The sequence below is a fragment of the Athene noctua genome, chromosome 4 (assembly GCF_965140245.1).
Source record: "Athene noctua chromosome 4, bAthNoc1.hap1.1, whole genome shotgun sequence".
NCBI lineage: Eukaryota > Metazoa > Chordata > Aves > Strigiformes > Strigidae > Athene > Athene noctua.
Genome location: NC_134040.1, coordinates 78,514,178 through 78,531,786, shown reverse-complemented (window position 1 = coordinate 78,531,786; position 17,609 = coordinate 78,514,178). Strand labels below are relative to the sequence as shown.

Below are 17,609 nucleotides of genomic sequence, written 5' to 3'. Positions count from 1 at the left end.
ACCTTCCACTTAATTTCCTCCAATATTAATTAAAAGTGGCCATGCAAAATGTTGGAAGCGGAACAGAGAGCTACTTTCAGAAGAGTGAAAATTCTCATTCCACTCAGAAAATTATTTTAAGTGATAGGTGTCTGTATTTTTAGAAAAAGATCCCTTTTTTTGGGGGGGGGGGGGGGGGAAATGGGATGAATGGGGGTTTTTGGACAGAAGCAAACTGATGAAATCAACACCAGATTGTAAAATGTTTCGATTAACTCGTATCTCTACTTGAGAAGTGAAAGTTCTCACACAAAAATGTCACCTCTCCATTTAGAGCATCTGCTGGGATTCAGGCTCCTCTGCATTGTGATGAGAGCCTCATCCAGCACAGCCAGGACAAGACGACACCAGCTCAGTCATGGACTCAGCTGTACAGGTCACTTGCTCACAGTTTTGGCTAAGCCGCTACCACTTGCAACCAACTTGCAAGGCCTGGCAGCAAGCACATGGCAGCTGGAGCATCGGGGCCAGGAGGTCTCCAAGGGCACGCAGCACTCCGACTGTGCGGGCACTCCTGAGGTCCTCATCCGGACCTCGCGTGGCTCAGCCACAGACCTGATCCCTTCCTACCACAGCCACTGAGCTGGCGCCTGCTCAACTCTGGCCAAATTATGGAGGTGCACTGTCTCTCTACATGCCTGCACGCATACACAGCTGCATACCCACGTAACATAGAAGGCACCGGTCTGCAGACTTCTGCCTCAGTCACAGCCTTGCACTGCTGTGCATGTCTGCCTGGGCTTACTGCTTCACCGACCACTACACAGGGGTGGGAGAGGGCAGGAGGGGTCTCCTGAGTGGAGGGGACATGCAGCCAGTTGTTCTCTCTACTCCTTACTCACCAATGCACATCCAAAACAAACATCTAAGCATCACCCAGCGCTGTAAACAGAACACAGCCTTTCTCAAAAACCTGCCAGGATCTTCATGTTAAAAAACCCCAAACTACAAACCCACCACAGACACAAGCAGAAACAAAGAAAAAATTCCCACCACTGGGTGGTTGGGGTTTTTTTTGCATTTCCAGAAATCGAACCAGGCATCAACACCACAGCTGCCGGCATATACTGTAATTGGCGTACAGAGGATAGCTGCTCTCAGTCTCCATGTATCTTATATTCACTCAGCAATAAGGCTGAAGACTTTACCAAGTTTCCACTCTCAGTCCTGACCTTTGTAAAAGAGTAATTCTTCTGGATGCTGATATTCTTTTGGATGGCAATTCATAAAGAGTAATCGCCTAAAAAAGTAACCTTTGAAGAAATGCTTCTTTATTCTTCCTATCCGTGACTTTTTATTATTAGAGGTGAAATGGATTGAGCCATGTCACATCTGGTTTATCATTCTTCCAGCATGACTCTGTGATAGCTTACGTACTTTGTATTTTCAGTGTGGCTTTGGGCTAAATTAGGGGGTGGTGGTAGAAAAAGTCTTTTAGAAATAGGACAGGAAATGCATCTTGAAGAGCACAAGAGGACTTGGGTATTTTTTTTTTTTTTTAAGGGAGTCGGGGAGAGGCTTGTTAAAGAGAAAAAAAAAACCCCAACTTCCGCAAATGTTACTCACGAATCATTCAGTTTTCAGAATCGGGTAATCTCCCACCCTCATTCCTCCCACGCCAGTAAGAGGTAGTCTAAAGAGGCATCAAAATAAATACTAAGTAAAACTGGCTTTCTTAATTCTAACAGGCTGTACATGAGAAAAGCAGTCAAAGCAACGGTAGGGATGCCAGTTTTGCCTACTTTTACTACTAGGGTGGCTGCTGCCTTGCAGCATGTTATAAAGAGAAGCGTGTCTTTGAAGCAAAGTATCCAGAGAAGCTCTTAGTGACATTGTATTGCCTATGCTTGCAGACTACAGAATATGCCTTGTTTTCTTAGAGGGAAACATGGCGATTTAAAGAGATGTTGACAGAAGCTGACAGAGATCAAACTGCTGAAAAAGTGTCCCATAAAACTCACCTATAAAAATATTTCTCAATATTCAAATCAATTCTTTTAGTGTGGTTATTTATATCCCTTTTAGCTGCAGCAGGAGGAGGAGGACGAAGGATGAGATGACTGTTGCCATCTTTACCAGCTCTTGATGGAAAGCTGCCTCAGGGACTGGCACAGGCCCTGACATGAGCTCTGTGCATCTCCCAGCATGGCCCTGCAAGGACCAGGCAGCCACCAAAACAAGCAGCACTACTGCCAGAGCCTTCCCATATGAAATAAGACATCGTGCTGCTACACCCTGTGCTTTCCCAATAAAATACACCAATAAAATTTCCCATAAAAACCAAAGAACCACATGATGCTTACAAAAGCGCAAGTTTAGCAACGAAAACGGAGAAAGCAGTCCTGTTAACAAAACATCAAACTTGTCTTACCAGTGAAGAAATCTTGAACTTCATAGGGTTTGTACACCTGAAGGTAACACAACTGAGTAGGTACTTTTGTTAGCTCTTCATTGCTCCACTTTCAAAAGCCTTTCCCTTCCTGCTGCACTTTCAAGTTTCATTCCTTGTTGGGGCTTTTTTGCCTACTATATTAAATGTAACTCCTTAACAAAGGAATTTTGGGGAGGGGAGGAATTAGAGAATTACCAGGAAATTATCGACTGTTGCCTCACACAGTACCACTCTTGCAAGCAACGGGACATTTACTGGACATTGATGTCTCATTACATCTAGTATGTAATTTATTTCTCTGCTGGAACAGAACTTATCAGCTTTGCCCATGTGGAGAAAATGTTTCTACCTTAGAAACAAATAGACCACCACAGGCAGGAAGCTGGAAAGCTTAAATGAAAACCCACCGCATGATCACCAACGTTAGCTCGCTACCAAAGCTGCTAAGGCAGCAGTGTTGAAATGGGCTGGAGGTGGCATTTTAGGGCCAGATTTTTGACAAAACCTTAGTCTTGTTGAGGGATGATTTAGAAAACTGGGAACAATAAAAACTGTTGGGTACTGAGGACTTTGAGAAAGCTGGACTCTTTATTTAGGTGTCTCTGGTAAAACTCAGCATTAAACAAAAACCCCACATCAACAAAATCCCTTATTTTTGCCTGAACATACAAACAATAATGTTTTAACTGGTGAGAAAATTTATACACTATTTTATATTATATAAATTTACAGACGTAATGAAGCACTACGGAGTTGCACATTTTCAGTCACTGTCTTCCACTGCAAGAAATTATTGAGAACTAAAATGGAATATATTTTGATTCGTTATATAAACCCCTTATTTGATAGCTTTTAATTTTGTAACATTTTATCTGCATTCATACTTGGCAGGACTTCACTCTGCTTTAGCTATATGTACAATTTGAAACCATAAATTTCAAATATGGGCAGTTATCCATTCAAGTTCAGAAGGAACAGAGTCTTAACATTTCTTAAAAAAATATACAAACCCCTCACATTAGCTTAGGTAGGTCAGAAAATGCTGAATGGAGGTAAAAAAATCCCTTTGGCCTCAGACTAAACATGGAAAAATTGAGTCCAAAAGTGCTTTTCATAAAGTTATGATCTAATGAACAAAAGGGGTTTCTAATAAAGTTTCATGAAATGTTAGCTATAAAATCCAGCAGTAATAACATAATCTTTATTTCTTTGCCAACCTGACCACTTCAGAATAGTAAAAAACAAAGTAAAGTAAACTACACTGGTTACTTCTAAGAGGTTTTATCTCAATGAAAATAGAAAAGGCCCAAAAGACTGGGCCAAAATACATATAAGTAAAATTCCAAAATAGAGAAAATACTTGTTTACGCCTGACTGGAGCCAAGGGTAACAAATCCTCTTTACCAAGATGCTTTCAGAATCCTTGGGTCTTTGTCCAAGGACAAGGGAAATGCCAACTGGGCCATCCAAATCTGCCGACAGGCAGAGGTTATCCATCTCTTTGAAACAAGATGAAAGGAAATTCTCATCTGAGTGCTTTGCAAACTGTGAAACAACTGCTCTTCGTCTAAACGGTAGAATCACCAGCAGAAGCTGTATAAGCCTCTGAGTTCCTGAAAAATTATTAATGTTGAAGCATTATACTTTCAAGATGCACCTCTCAGTACCTGTAAAACCTGCCAGATAAAAGCCAATTACTACACAGAGAGCATTTAAAGGCAGTCTGAAAGCCCTGCCCTGTAAAACTAAAATTCCCCATATGCTTTATTGTACATGCTTTCCAAGATTATCCACTCCCTCACATCAACCTTCATGAATCTCTACTGCCAAAACATCTACCAAAGCACTTGCTGATAAGAAAAGACATGAACAAATTTCTTATTTGACCGCTTTTTCCCCCTCTGAAATAGGCACTTTTTAACAGGTTCTTGGCCAAGATTACATTTGTATTCACACAATGCTCCTTTAACAAAAAGAAGAAAAGCAACCAATTATGAGAGCAGCCCCTGAAAAAGCCAACTAATGGCTTGACTTTGTCCACATTCATATCAGCACAAAGTAACTAATTTTATATGATGCTGAATAATGCAGCACTATGTAAGGAAAAGATTACGCAGGAACACTTACAAACTAAACATATTCATTCTTAAAGGATCAGAGTATATAAAATGCAATTTATAAGTGCAGAGAAAAGGAGAAACACAAAATTGAAACCGGGTTTACCCACATTTCATTCCTTTTGTATTTTGGCATGCTTATGCCTAACACGCATGCAGCTGCTATTACTACATGATACTTGATTTAGCCTCCTACATTCTAAATGCCATGGTATGTACACGAGGAGATAAAGACAAAGGAATAGTCTTAGCTCTCTTGCTCAGTTATCTGAGATGCTTTCTTTTCTTTGTGCGGTTCATATTTGTTATTTATCTTTGAGGTATCCTAGTAGTCCAAATAATCATTCATTACATGTTTTCTGAAGCAGTTACCATTCATTATGTGTTTTCTGAAGCAGTTACAGCCTGCAAAGTCAATTCTTGGTCAGAATTTTTACATCCACAAGTAGAAAACAAATCACAGGATACTTCAAAGTCAGATCCTGTCAAATAGAGGAGGATGTTAATCAATGCAGTTTACTACAAAACCCTCTGTCACACTGCTGTTAAGATTGTGTGTGCTGAGGTGAGCAGGCAGTGATATTAAGCACCATACACAAATTTCTTTTGAATAAAAATGATGCATCAGCCCATAACATTCAGCAGCCCATGCAAACTCTCAGGAATCCAACTTTCACTGCAAGTGTCTTTTTGGATCTGTTTATTTCAGAAGATGTGGTATGAATGATGGTATAATAAGTTTTTACTATGTTTTAAGCATAAATGACTCGTACACCATTCCATTTGAAAGAAAAAATCCTAGCATGCAAGTACAATATGTTACTGCAGCTGCTCCATGGGAACAACAACATATCCATTTGGAAGGAAAATACATTTATGAAAATGCCTGATTAGCAGAAAAAGCAGAAAACAATTCATTATAAACAATAATATACAACACAACTGCTTTATTTGACATTTTTATGGTTACAGTCTGTTTTCATGGAATCTATTGGATTAAAACACATCCAGCTCTTCCCCTCCCACCCTCAGCTCAGATTAGTCTTCATTGATGTTATCCATAAAAAAAAAATCCCCCCAAACTCCTTCCCGTTTTCTATAAACCAGGCTTTGAAGGAGGGGCTACCATGCTAGTTCAATGTAAAGTTGCTGGACAGAGTGCACTAACTTACCTTCTTGCTTCAGACATCTCCTACCAGGATCCCAGTTTGCAGGTACAAATCTGTGTTCCCTCTTCTTTTTGCTTTGCAAAATACTAAATTTTTATCTTCCATGCCTCCTATCCCCTGCAAAGGTTCTGAATTGAATGCTGCACAGCCAGCAGTGTGCCTCTGAGAACAGCACAACAGACACAAAGTCAAGGCAGTGCCACCTACGTCACGGCATCTATGGCCTCCTACAGACAAGGCTTCCCCATGTCCCAGTCTTCCCTTTTACACCCAAGGAAGCCTCTACCTTTCTGCCATCTTTCATTTACCTCTCCTTGCCCTTTTATTTCTATACACCCTTCTCATTAATGGAAACCCTTTTTACTTTCCCTCCCACTGCAATTACAAAGTTTCAGATGCTTCTTCAGTTACAAATTAATTAATATGTTGTAGAAAAGGAAGGGTACTTCCACTAAAAAAATTATCAAGACAAGAACATGTGGGAGTGTTGAATGTAGCACTAGTTAAATAATTATGCCATTTAATGTAAACCACTGGCGTACTAAAACATACTTGGAAATTATTCACAGCATTTTGTGACATGTACATGGAATAACATAAATACACAGGTAATATTAGCAATGCCCTTGGTTCTTTTGATGAAAGCAAACTCAGACATGTTTAAAAAAAATGGGCTAAGTGGATACAGTTGGGCACTTCTTTATGGAATATCCCCCAACATTCACTAAAAAGAACTGCAGACACTTCAAGACAGGAGACTCAGAACTGCCTTCATTCTCATTTGCTACTGGAGAAGCACCTCAGATGGTTGCCCCAACTTTTGATCAACGTAAGAGACACAAACAGGCAGAGACAGCAGCTAATCAGAGAAAAGGCACTTGAATGTTTTGCTTAATTTGGGCCAGAGGATTAAGTCTGGGTCTCCCACCTTCCAGGTGAGTGCCCCAGCTAATGAGCCCTCAGCTAATAGCAGAGAAATTTGTTATTTACACCCCCCCCCCCCTTTTTTTTTTCATTAAAATCTCTGAAGAACTGTGTTTAGTTCCTCATCAAGATGAATGCCAAGCCTGCTAAATTTTTCATGACGCTGAATTCTTGTTCTCCTGCCAGCCCTAGTTATGTGTGAACATTTTAGGCTCCCTAAGGCATTTATTTTACTACAGAGTCCTGAAATACTTAAGTCTATTAAGACCTAAAATAAACATGCAAAAAGGAGGAATCTGCTAGTTGTTCTCCCAGTCTACATTTTAAGGAGGAAGTGCCCACACCAGTGAAGTCTGGAAATCATTCTCAGTGTCACCAGTGAAATGATGGTGCATTCAGCAACAAACCCATCAAGCAGTGTCGACTACCGCAGCGGGGCTCAGCTCCACTCCACGGCAGGAGCAGCACCGTCTGCAGGCTGGGAAGAACTGGCCAAACGGGGCTGAACCTGAGAGAATCAGCTGGACTGCAAGTGCACGGCTGGAGCGGGAGGTGTAATGCTTTCCAGAAAAGCTGGATTTACTAAACCCGCACACAATGACTGTTCTGCACAAGAATCACCCCTGGGTTTGTGCCCAGCTGAGTCCCTGCCTGCTCCCTTGCTGCCAGGAAAGGGGGTGGCTGGGAGCAGACTGTGACTGAAGAACAATTCACACACCTTGGCCTTGGTTACCCTCCTCACCAAAGGCCTCTCTGGAGCAGAAAGCGCACTGGCTGCAAGCTAGTCTGGCCTGCTGTGTGTTGAAGAATTGGGAGCTTGAGAAAAGAAGGCCAACCACCAAAAGACAGCAGCCAGGCCTTGAAAGGCAGCAGACAACCGACTGAACTGACCACTGGGCTGCAAATCTAGCACGTAGGCTACAAACTGAAGATCCCTGAACTACAGAAAGGAGCTGAAAGAACACTCATAATGAATTCCCTACACAAAATACCTGGATTTAAAGTCACCCAGTGAAATAATTTTATGGCTGATCCCAGTTTATCTATGCATTCTGTAGCTGTTCTCTTCAAAGAATATCTGGAAATAGACCAAGCTTCGTTGTTTATCTTCACATCTCTTATTCCCTACAGCAACTCCAACAGCACTTCCATCCACAATGCTCCATCATTATTGTTATACTTATTGCTATTATATACTTAAAAAGGAAGCACAAGTGGTCAGTTTGTGGCCAGAAAATACCATGCCTGATACCAAAGCTGAAGTTCAACGTTGTTGTCTTAGAGACACTCCAGGCAGGTGTGAAAAAGTATAGTCTTATATTGGAGATGCTGTGTACTGAGAAGGCACAGTGGACATCTAACTCGGCTGTCATGACCTGCTGATATGCACAAGCCCACAGCTCATGCCTGTCCCTGGCGTATCTTCAGAAAGCTCTCAAAGACCACACCATCTTCTATATAATGCCTCTTCTCATCCTTACCTAAACTCTCACTTTGCCTTTTTTGTTTTCCCCCTTTAAAGAGTAGTTTGTGCATCTTCTTCCATATCTACTTTATGTCTGAAACAAAATTTCAAAATCCTCTTGTTAAACAGTTTCTCTCCTACAGTTTTCAAATTACTGTTATAAAGATGGTAGTCCTCAGGAAACCAATACTCAAGGTCCCTGTAATGAATTGGATTTAACATGAGTGTAATACATCTATATAATCCTTGCAGGTGATACCCATTGAAAGCACAAACTAAGACAAAATGCCTCAAAGTTTTTTGCCATTCAGACCTGTGAGGGACTTTTCTTCCCTCAATACCAAAGCTGACAGCTGGACCTTGCTAACGTCCAAGCAAATTGGAGTGCTGATATCCAACTTGTTCCTTGCCCTGTTTCTGACACTCCCAAGACTCTCTGCCAAAGAGCTCTTTCCAAAGGCAAAGCCTAGAAGATTTCACTGAAAAATTATGAATACAGTGGGGAGGGATGTGGGGAAGCCTTCCTGAAACATGTAGTTCTCTAAAGTGCATGTATTTATCATTTTTAAAAGTGGAGTTGGAATAGAATTTGGCAATTCTTATACTCTGTATTTCCCTGTGTTGGTGAAGAATTATGAGGGTGCTTCAGTTTCCTAGTCTGTCCACAGTAACTGAAAAAAAATATAAAGAACAGGAACAAAATCACTATCAAAATCCCAACATAAGCAGTGCTCAGTACTATAGGTAAGCTTCCATCTAATCTTTGCCTGCCAAACCATTTAAGTTAAATGCACATCATGTTACTTCCATGTATTATTTGTAATTCCTTTTATCTCATTACCTGGTCATTTTTGCCCTGTTTTTCTCTGTCTTCACCTTTCTTGCCTTCATCTTGACAAACTGAAAACTTACTATTACAGAAATTGATTCTTCCCATAATTGGCAAAGTCCTTAAGCGTAACCGGAAAAATTTTGTAATCCTAGTTACAATGGTATTCTTTCCTCATGCCTCCAATACAAGCATGATGGAGTATCAGACTGAGTGGCATGTCTGTGATGGATCATACCTCATGTCCCTGAACACCCGTGGCAGAAGAAAAAGAGAATCAGTCATTTCTCTCACTGAGGGCTGACAGACCATGAAATACAGGGCAAAGTGGAGGTGGAAGATCAGAGCTGCCAGTTTTTACATCATGTGGGACCTTACAAAAGGACCACAAAGCCCATTTCCTTAAGATAAATGCACAAGAGCAGACAATCTTCTGCTTTGCCGCCGCCCTGAGTGGGAGGGAGCTTTCTTCAGCTGAGCTTTGCAGTAAAATCATGGCTATGCTTTTGCAGACACCTGAGGAGCCTTATCACTCTGCTTTCAAGCAGCTGAAGGACCTGTTGTCAAGCATTTCACCCACAATATTCTTCTGCCTTGTGGGGTGGGAACCCCACTTCAGGGACTTAAGAGCTCAAAAATCTGATGGATTCAAAATTTAAGTCCAGTATGACTAAAACCCAATTCTAAATCCCTAAAATCTGAATACGTAATACAGACAACGACACAGCTTTGCCAATGAATGTGACCCCAAGCTTCTCCTTCAAGCTGTTTATTTTTGGGGCTGTTTTTTTGTGTTGTTGTGGGGTTTTGGGGTTTTTTGTTTGTTTGTTTTTTAACACAGCTCGTAACTTTGCTCAGCTTTGAATGAGAGTTGTGTAATGATGAATGTCAAAGGAATATTCCCCAAAATTGAAACATCACAAAAGCTTCACTCAGAAACCAGGCACAGCACTTGTACACGTTTATTATCCATGAGCTAAAATTTGACTAATATAATTTAAGACTGATAATTACTGATGGAGGCCATATGTGTTTTTATTAGAAGGAAACTGTCAAATTAAAAATACTGCTTCCATCTGACTTTATTTCTAGAGTACCATGGTTTCAAATAACATCTCAGATTTATATAGCTGAAATAACCACTTCATATATTTTCAGGATTTTAAAAGTCTCATTCTCTGTAAATGAAATCTTGCCCTTTCTTCATCCATTTGCATTACTCCCTCAAACACCATTAAGGGAAATGAAAATATACAAAAATCAAAAAAACCCCACCCAGAACAGTATATTACTAAACCTTGAAAATAATAATAGAAGCAAAAGTCCAATTTTTTTTTAAGCCTGTTTTTAACAACTGATCTGATTTTAATTTATGACTATTATTACGTTAGGGGGTACAAGCAACTCTGTTGTGATGGACATTACAGAAGTGTGTAACAAAAAATGCCCAGTCTTTTCTCTGTATGAAGTAACAAATGGCTGGCACCAGACAGTATTCATCTGAGAGTGAAAATTCAAAGGTAGCATAGCTGAATTACTAATGAGGATGTGTCATCCCTCTCCCCAGTGCCTTGCTACTTGAGGTCTCCAATGTGGCTAATGTGCTGCCAATTTCTAATACAGGTTCCAGAAAAGCTCCAGGGAATGGCAATCTGCAAGCCTGATGTCTATATGCTAGTTAATAGAAACTATAATTACAAATAAACTAAGTGGGCACATGCCTGAGAAAAGTAAAATTTCAGATTTCATGAAGTGAAGTCCTGCCTTACAAAATTAACCCGATTCTTTGAATAGCCCAAACAAACATGTGAAACCAGTGATCCGGCCAATGCAGCCTACATGGATTTCCGAAAGGCTTTTATCAAGTACCTCACCAAAGGCTTTTAAAGAAACTAAGCACCCATGGCAAAACACAGGTCTCCACACAGCAATGGAACTGATTAAAAGACATAACCCAAAATCAGTGGTATATGGTCAAGTCTGCATAGCAGAGGAAGCCTAAGAGTGGAGTAACACAGGTATCTGCACTGAGACCTGCTCCTCTTTCCATACACCTATAATTAACCTGGAAAGGTAGCTGAGCACTGAAGCAACCAAGTCTGCAGATGATACAAACTTACTCAGGGCAGTAAGGATGAGGGCAAGCGGTGAAGAACCACAAGACCTTATGAAATTGAGTGACTAGACAATGAAGTGGTAAATTAAATTCAGTGTGGGGAAGTGCAGAGTGATGCACATGGAAAAAATATAACCTTAACTTCACATGTACAGTGATAAGCTCCAAGCTGAACATTACCGCTCAGGAGCGAGACCTTGGGGTTACAATAAATAGCACCACCAAAATGTCAGCTCAGTGCTCAGCCGCCAAAAGAAAGCAGCCCAAGTATTAGGTATTGTTAGGAACTGAACAGGAAGCAAAACTGAGAACACAATTATGCCACTTTGGGATGCCACCCAGTTCAAATACTGTTCGTGCTTCCAGCAGGGAGGAGTTTCCAGGACATGCTTCATCACTGAGTATTTTGTGTTTATTTTTACAAAGGCAGGAGCAAACCTGAAAGATGCTTAATGCAGAACAGTGACCTATAATTAGGGGGACAAAGACAGCAGTTTTAACGCTGTCTGCATCTCAGTTTCGTAGGAGTTTTCTCTGAGACCGTATCCAATATTCAAGAAGACAGCAGCTTCTAGATACTGGCTGATAAACCATTCAAAAAAGAGGCTGACAAATTATACACACGCAATCAATGAGGTCTATTAAAAAGCATTACTGTGTATCAAAAGCTTAGCTATTATTAAATGCACAAGCTTTACTAGTATTTGAAATGGCTGGGAAAATACAAGTTTGAAGATTTGCCTTCCCTCTAGCAGTATACAGCCAGCTAAAAATCACTTTGCTGTGCCATTTTGAAGCGACTAAAGATTTTAAGCCTTAAGGGTAAGCACAAGTGCCTGCCAAAGGGTAAGTAGAAACAAATGAATCTAAAAATCTTTAAACTCTTGCTTTTCTCACTGCTCTCTTTTCCTCATTGTCTTTCCTATCAGCTAGCCTGCTCAAGGTGGCAATGGAAACAGAGTCTTCGATGCTTGAACAACACACAAATGTTTTTACCCACTGAGATTCTGTAACAGGGAACAACTAAATTAAGTCTAGGCCTTCAGATTTCTAGCTAATCTTTACACATCTCTACTCAAACATCTACTACTTGCTTTTATGAGAAAGGATTTACCTGTCTGCTAATACTACTCATAGGTTTATCGAATTGCATGAGCCATGAGACTGTTCTGGTTTTCATTTGGATTCTTTAATATCAGACACAAAAATTGTCTATCAATACTGGCTGTTACTTACTTGCATAAGATACTACCTGTTCACTTCATATATGCACATGCATGTATATAAGAGAAATACATTACTACTACAATCTAGAAACAATCTACACAGCAGCTTTGCCTATTGTGTAATAGAATAAATACAGACAGGTAGAAAATATGTTGGAAGAAAAACCAGAATTGTGACGAATAATTATTCTTTAATTGTAAACTCATAATACGAATATAATTATTTTTCGACAAGAAACAAAACTATGCAGGGTACTTCATTAGTTTAAGCTGTTAGCGAAGAGTTACTACAGGAGGGTGAGGACAGACTAATAACACATGTTCTAAAATAGACCAAGTCGCAAATTATTTTTTGCCTTTGTTCTAGCCTTACATTTCACTAAAAGTCACTTAAAGAGTTATTTCACCTCAAATGTTATAGTATTCCATTATGCAGTAAGGATTTTTTTTTCATCTTCTTTTCCTATAGCCGTAATTCTCTACCTTGAGCTGTAATTGAAGTTTCGTTCTTTTTTGAAGACGCACTTTTCAGTTTGTCCTGTCCAAGCACGTTTTTATGACAGGTCATGAAGGGCGCTCAGCAGGAAGTACTCTGAGAAAATAAGTAGTTCCAACTAACAAAAAAGCTTCTACAGGAAATAAATGGCATGAATTTAATTAAAGTAGAATGAAGAAAGCAAAGTAAGTACTAGCTGGTAACAGCGCACTAAAAATTTCATTCACCGCAAGTAAGTGGAAGTCAAACTTCTCAGAGAAGTGCCTTCTGTGTTCTTAAAGCAGTGGACTGAAATGCTGTAACACAGGCAGCAGACTTGAACCCAAGGCTGTCACATCAACTCACTAACTAAAGCTCTGTGTCCTTCTATCACACAAGACCATTTATGTTCCAGCACAACTACAGTTTCTTGTTAACCAAACAAAAATCAGGCGACCACCTCTTCCCTCTCCTTATTCTGCTGTTCACTACAAATTAAGTCATTATCTGTCTCCTGAAGTGAGAGAAGAAACATTAATCACAGAAACCCTTGGACTGCTAGATAAATCGCTTCCTTGACCCCGAGTTGTTTTCAAAGGGCAGGGCTAAGTCGCTGCAGCGACAGCAGCTGCCTTCGAGCACTGGCAGGAGTACTGGGCAGCTACAAATCACCAGCAGAGCAGGTGAAGTGCAGAACAGTGACTGGCCCCTTTAAAAGTCCTGACGCACCCTGAAACTTTAATTCTGTCACGCAGTTAGAAAACGCTGAATAAATGAAGTTTTTCAGAAAGCCATTCTAACCGAGCTCCTCATTACAGATCTAATTACAAGCTATCTTTATAATGTACACCTGACAACATCGTGTAAAGCACTTCGCTTTAAAGGTCAGCAGAACTGAAAGAACAATTTTGCTATTTATAGTAAAGGGTGAACTTTTCTTATTTGGCTGTTTAAGCAGCCAACCCTCGAGTTTAATGTAATTAGGGAGGGGATATTCAATTTACAGTATCCACAAGTAATGATAATTACACTGGTTCAAAAAAGCTGTTGGTAAGCATAAGAAACCTTTGTAATTACATCCCGTTTCCAAAATGACTTGAGCACCGTGAACTCGAAGCATTTCAGCAAATGAAGGCCAAGGCACATAAAAGGAGAGCTACGGCGCTTTAAAAGCTGCACTGTTTAACATAATGAGCCGCCCGACCGGAGGGAGACCGCAAAGCGCGCTCCATAACTCACTCCGACAGCCCATGCCATCTCCTCCCCGCTCACAAACACCCATTAAGTAAAACACAAGCCGGCTCCCTCATCGCCTCCTTCCCAGCCCTCACCAGCATCGCTGAGCGCCCCTCGCAGAGCGGACCCGGGAGCCGGCCCACGGAACTCCGCCGGGCTTCGGGAGCCTGCCTCGGCTCCGGCTGCCGATCCCGTCCCCGGCTCCGGCTGCCGATCCCGTCCCCGGCTCCGGCTGCCGATCCCGTCCCCGGCTCCGGCTGCCGATCCCGTCCCCGGCTCCGGCTGCCGATCCCGTCACGTTCAGGAGAGCGCTGGCGCTCTGAGCAGGGAAACGTCCTCGGGTCCCCCCCCGCCGCCGGCCCCGGGTGCGCGGCAGATTAGCTAGGTCAGCAATCCGCCAGGACCGAGGTGAAAAATAAACAAATAACCACGCTCACAGCAGCTGCGGCGATCGCTCTCCGGAAAATTATTCAGGCATTATGAGGGAGACGGTATTAAACGCTGCCACTTGCAGCTTCACGGCTCTCTGCGTATTCACGTCAGCCTGGGATAAGCACTTAAGGAGTATCATTGGAGAGCTCGCCCAGCTGAGCATCTTCCATTAAGTTTTTGTCTTAAAAGGAGATAGCAGGAACCTCTCTGCCTGATAGGCAAAAGGCTTGTCATAATTCATTAATAACACAGCCTTGCTCAGGTTTCCTTCAATGAAATCAGGCAGGCGGCCTATGAAGAAAACGCTGAGTGAACAACAGCTTCTCCAGAGACAATGCAATAAACTCGCCACTACTTGGCATCATTTGGTGTCTGAGACAAGGATGACCAACGCTATTCGACAAGACCTGTCAAAGCCCCTTAAGGGTCCTAGCAAAGAAACCCGCAAAAACAAACAGTAATTCCTCAGCAGGATGCGATTCACTGCTTGGAAGCGAAAACTTCACATTTTAGCTGCAGAGATAAATGTACCAGTCTGCTTTCGCTATGCCCAGGGCAAAGCTGGCAATTTACTCTGATAAACTGTTTGTGTCTAAAGGGGAAAACGCTATAAGAGGTGAGATAAAAAGCAACAATATCAGATTACTGCAAAAATTAACACAACTATCACAACTCTTCCATCAGATTTTAAATTCATCTGAAGCCTCATTTCCTTTGGAGCAGGAAAAATAGAAAATACAATTGAAGTTATCTGTTAGGTAAGGAAACAAGCTCAGGCTAACTGTCAAGATAAAGTCATTAGTATGGCATCAAAGCAGGGAGGGCGGAACATGAGGCTTTTTTCTGCCTTTTTTTTTTGTCTAGTGCACATCCATTCATACAGAGCTAAAATGCACCTGTTACGCTGTTACGTTTAATTGAGTCTTATGTACTTCCTCCTATGAGATCCGTTCCTCATGAAGAAGAGAGGTACTCTTACTGGCATTTGATCCACTAGCATTTCATATACACAACATTGCTTCAAATGACAAAATTATCTAGTAATACAGTAAGTACCTGCCTGTTCAATGTACAGCGTTTGTTATGATCCAAGGTCTAAACAGTCTTCAGCATAAAAACTAGTACCACAAATTTTATATTTACTGTGACAGGGCTTCCAGGTTTGAATTCAATTTTTAAAAGATGCTTTATCATCATGTAACAGAAGCAGTTCAAATACATAAATTAATTTTGTACAATTAGAAAAAGCAAGGAATGTACAGAAGATGGCTAACTATTGACTTCTGAACATCTGTGTCACAAAACCATCTTTTGCAATAAGGTAGGTTCAAGTAATTTGGAATATTATTCACTTAGGCATGATAGTTTATTTTGAATGTAATATCTGTCTTTAAAACTATGGTCTATAAACATTATTAGAAACAGCACTATTAGGATGTCTAGAGATTGCTGTATTCCAGCAGAATGTAACCGATTGAACAGAAATCAATAAAGGTATTTAATGACTTCATGAGAAAAATAAGTGACCCTCACACCCTTAATGGATTAATGTCACTTACGTGCAACACATTGCATAATGCTGACACAGAGCCACTCAAAGCAGTGTCACTTTTCATATGAGTGCCCTAAAACCTTATCAAAGGGAAATTGTATTTTAATGCTATTTCAGATGTCATTTTTGAGAGGATTTTTACAATCCCATTTCATAAAGCAGAAAGCATGATCTGAATTGTTACAAGTAGCTTTTGTCATTGGCACACGTACTAGGTCATCCTCTGAAGCTAGCTGGTGAAATGAAATCCTGAACACAGAAGGAGGATAACACTTTGAAACATTACTCAAACAACTTGTTTACTGTCGGCTTTTGTCTCTGAAGACACCTTTATCTGTATATCTGAATCTTTACTTAATTACCAACAGCATGCTTTGCTAGGGAAGGGAAACTACACCTCACAGTCAGTCCTACAGCATGAGACAGACAGGATGAGCGGCTCCCGGATACACTACCTGAGAATCAAAACAGGAGGAGGGAGATATTCTAAAAGACAGAGTACTATACCATGAAATGGATGTTTGCCTCTCAGCAACTGAGACTAGGACCACATCTCCTAAGAATATGGGTATCTGTCTGTTCATCTTTAATATACTGCTTTTGTATCCCATTTTACATCTATCCACTGGAAAGCAACTGTGGGTCACAGCGAATCGTTCCACGCTCTCACTTCTTTATTTTCACTTCAATAGACTAAATTTGGAAATATGCAGTATCCACTAGATAACTCTTTAGTGACATGAAGGCTTCTTTTTGGGAAAGAAGCAAGTCAAATTCACAATGTCAACATGCGCTGTCTAGGCAGGCTTTGCCATCACCAGGCTGCGCTGACAATTCCTTTGGAGTAAGCCCAAATGTAACTGAGGGGAGCTGACATTCGAGTTTCTTGTCCTACTGGCCATATTACCTACCATAATTCCATGCTGATGGAATGAAAATGTTATGAAAGAACTCAAAAAATTGAATCTTTTTTCTAAAGATAATTTGGTCCTAGCTTTTACATGCCGTTTTCACCTGAAGAAATAGGAAAAAACTGTATTGAGATAAAACAAGGAAACAAATGCAAAAGCTTTTTCTGACTGACTTGAATATTTCCTTATTCCTCCCTAAAGGATATGAAAACGCCTCCAGTAAATGTAGCATCATAATTGGCTATAATTGACTCCATCCTTCAATTTTTAAGGCAATCTATAAAATATGGATTGTTTTGTCAACTGGGAGACAATTTTGTGACACCACACTGTTTATCTTGTTACAGTGATCTCAGCTGCACTCAGTATCATTTGTTACCCCTCAGACTACCTTATTTGTGCTGTAATCCTGGACCTCTTTATATTTAATGCACTGCACACTAGTTTAGCTATAATACCAACCATTCTGAGCGCTACCAGAAGGAATTAGTTGCTGAGGATCATTGTAATAGGTGATAACAGTAGCAATGACATGGTACCAGGTGAAGCACAGCCACTGTATTCGGGCAAGCAAGGTCTGTTCCAACAAATCAGTGTACTTCCCACTATACTGTCTGTAGTCTGTCTCACAACTTGTTGCACGTGAATCAGAAGGGAAGGGGGACAAAAAAAAAAAAGTTTGACCGCTTTGCTGCTGTTTTTCTATTGCACCTACTGTTCTACTGC

The 17,609-nt window shown here is 40.8% G+C and overlaps 1 protein-coding gene across 13 annotated transcripts in view; it reads right to left on the bottom strand.

Annotated features, from left to right (window-relative positions):
- The window catches only part of TENM3 (teneurin transmembrane protein 3), a 419,436-nt gene that overhangs the window by 180,408 nt on the left and 221,419 nt on the right, over positions 1 to 17,609 (bottom strand). For 2 of the 13 annotated variants that reach the window (XM_074905797.1, XM_074905798.1), the window contains exon 1: positions 14,084 to 14,278. The exons of 10 other annotated variants lie outside the window; for them this stretch is intronic. The gene's annotated coding sequence lies outside the window, so the exon portion shown is untranslated. Of the gene's footprint in view, positions 1 to 14,083; positions 14,352 to 17,609 lie in introns of those variants that run through there. One more of the 13 variants, XM_074905800.1, reaches the window with a different exon arrangement.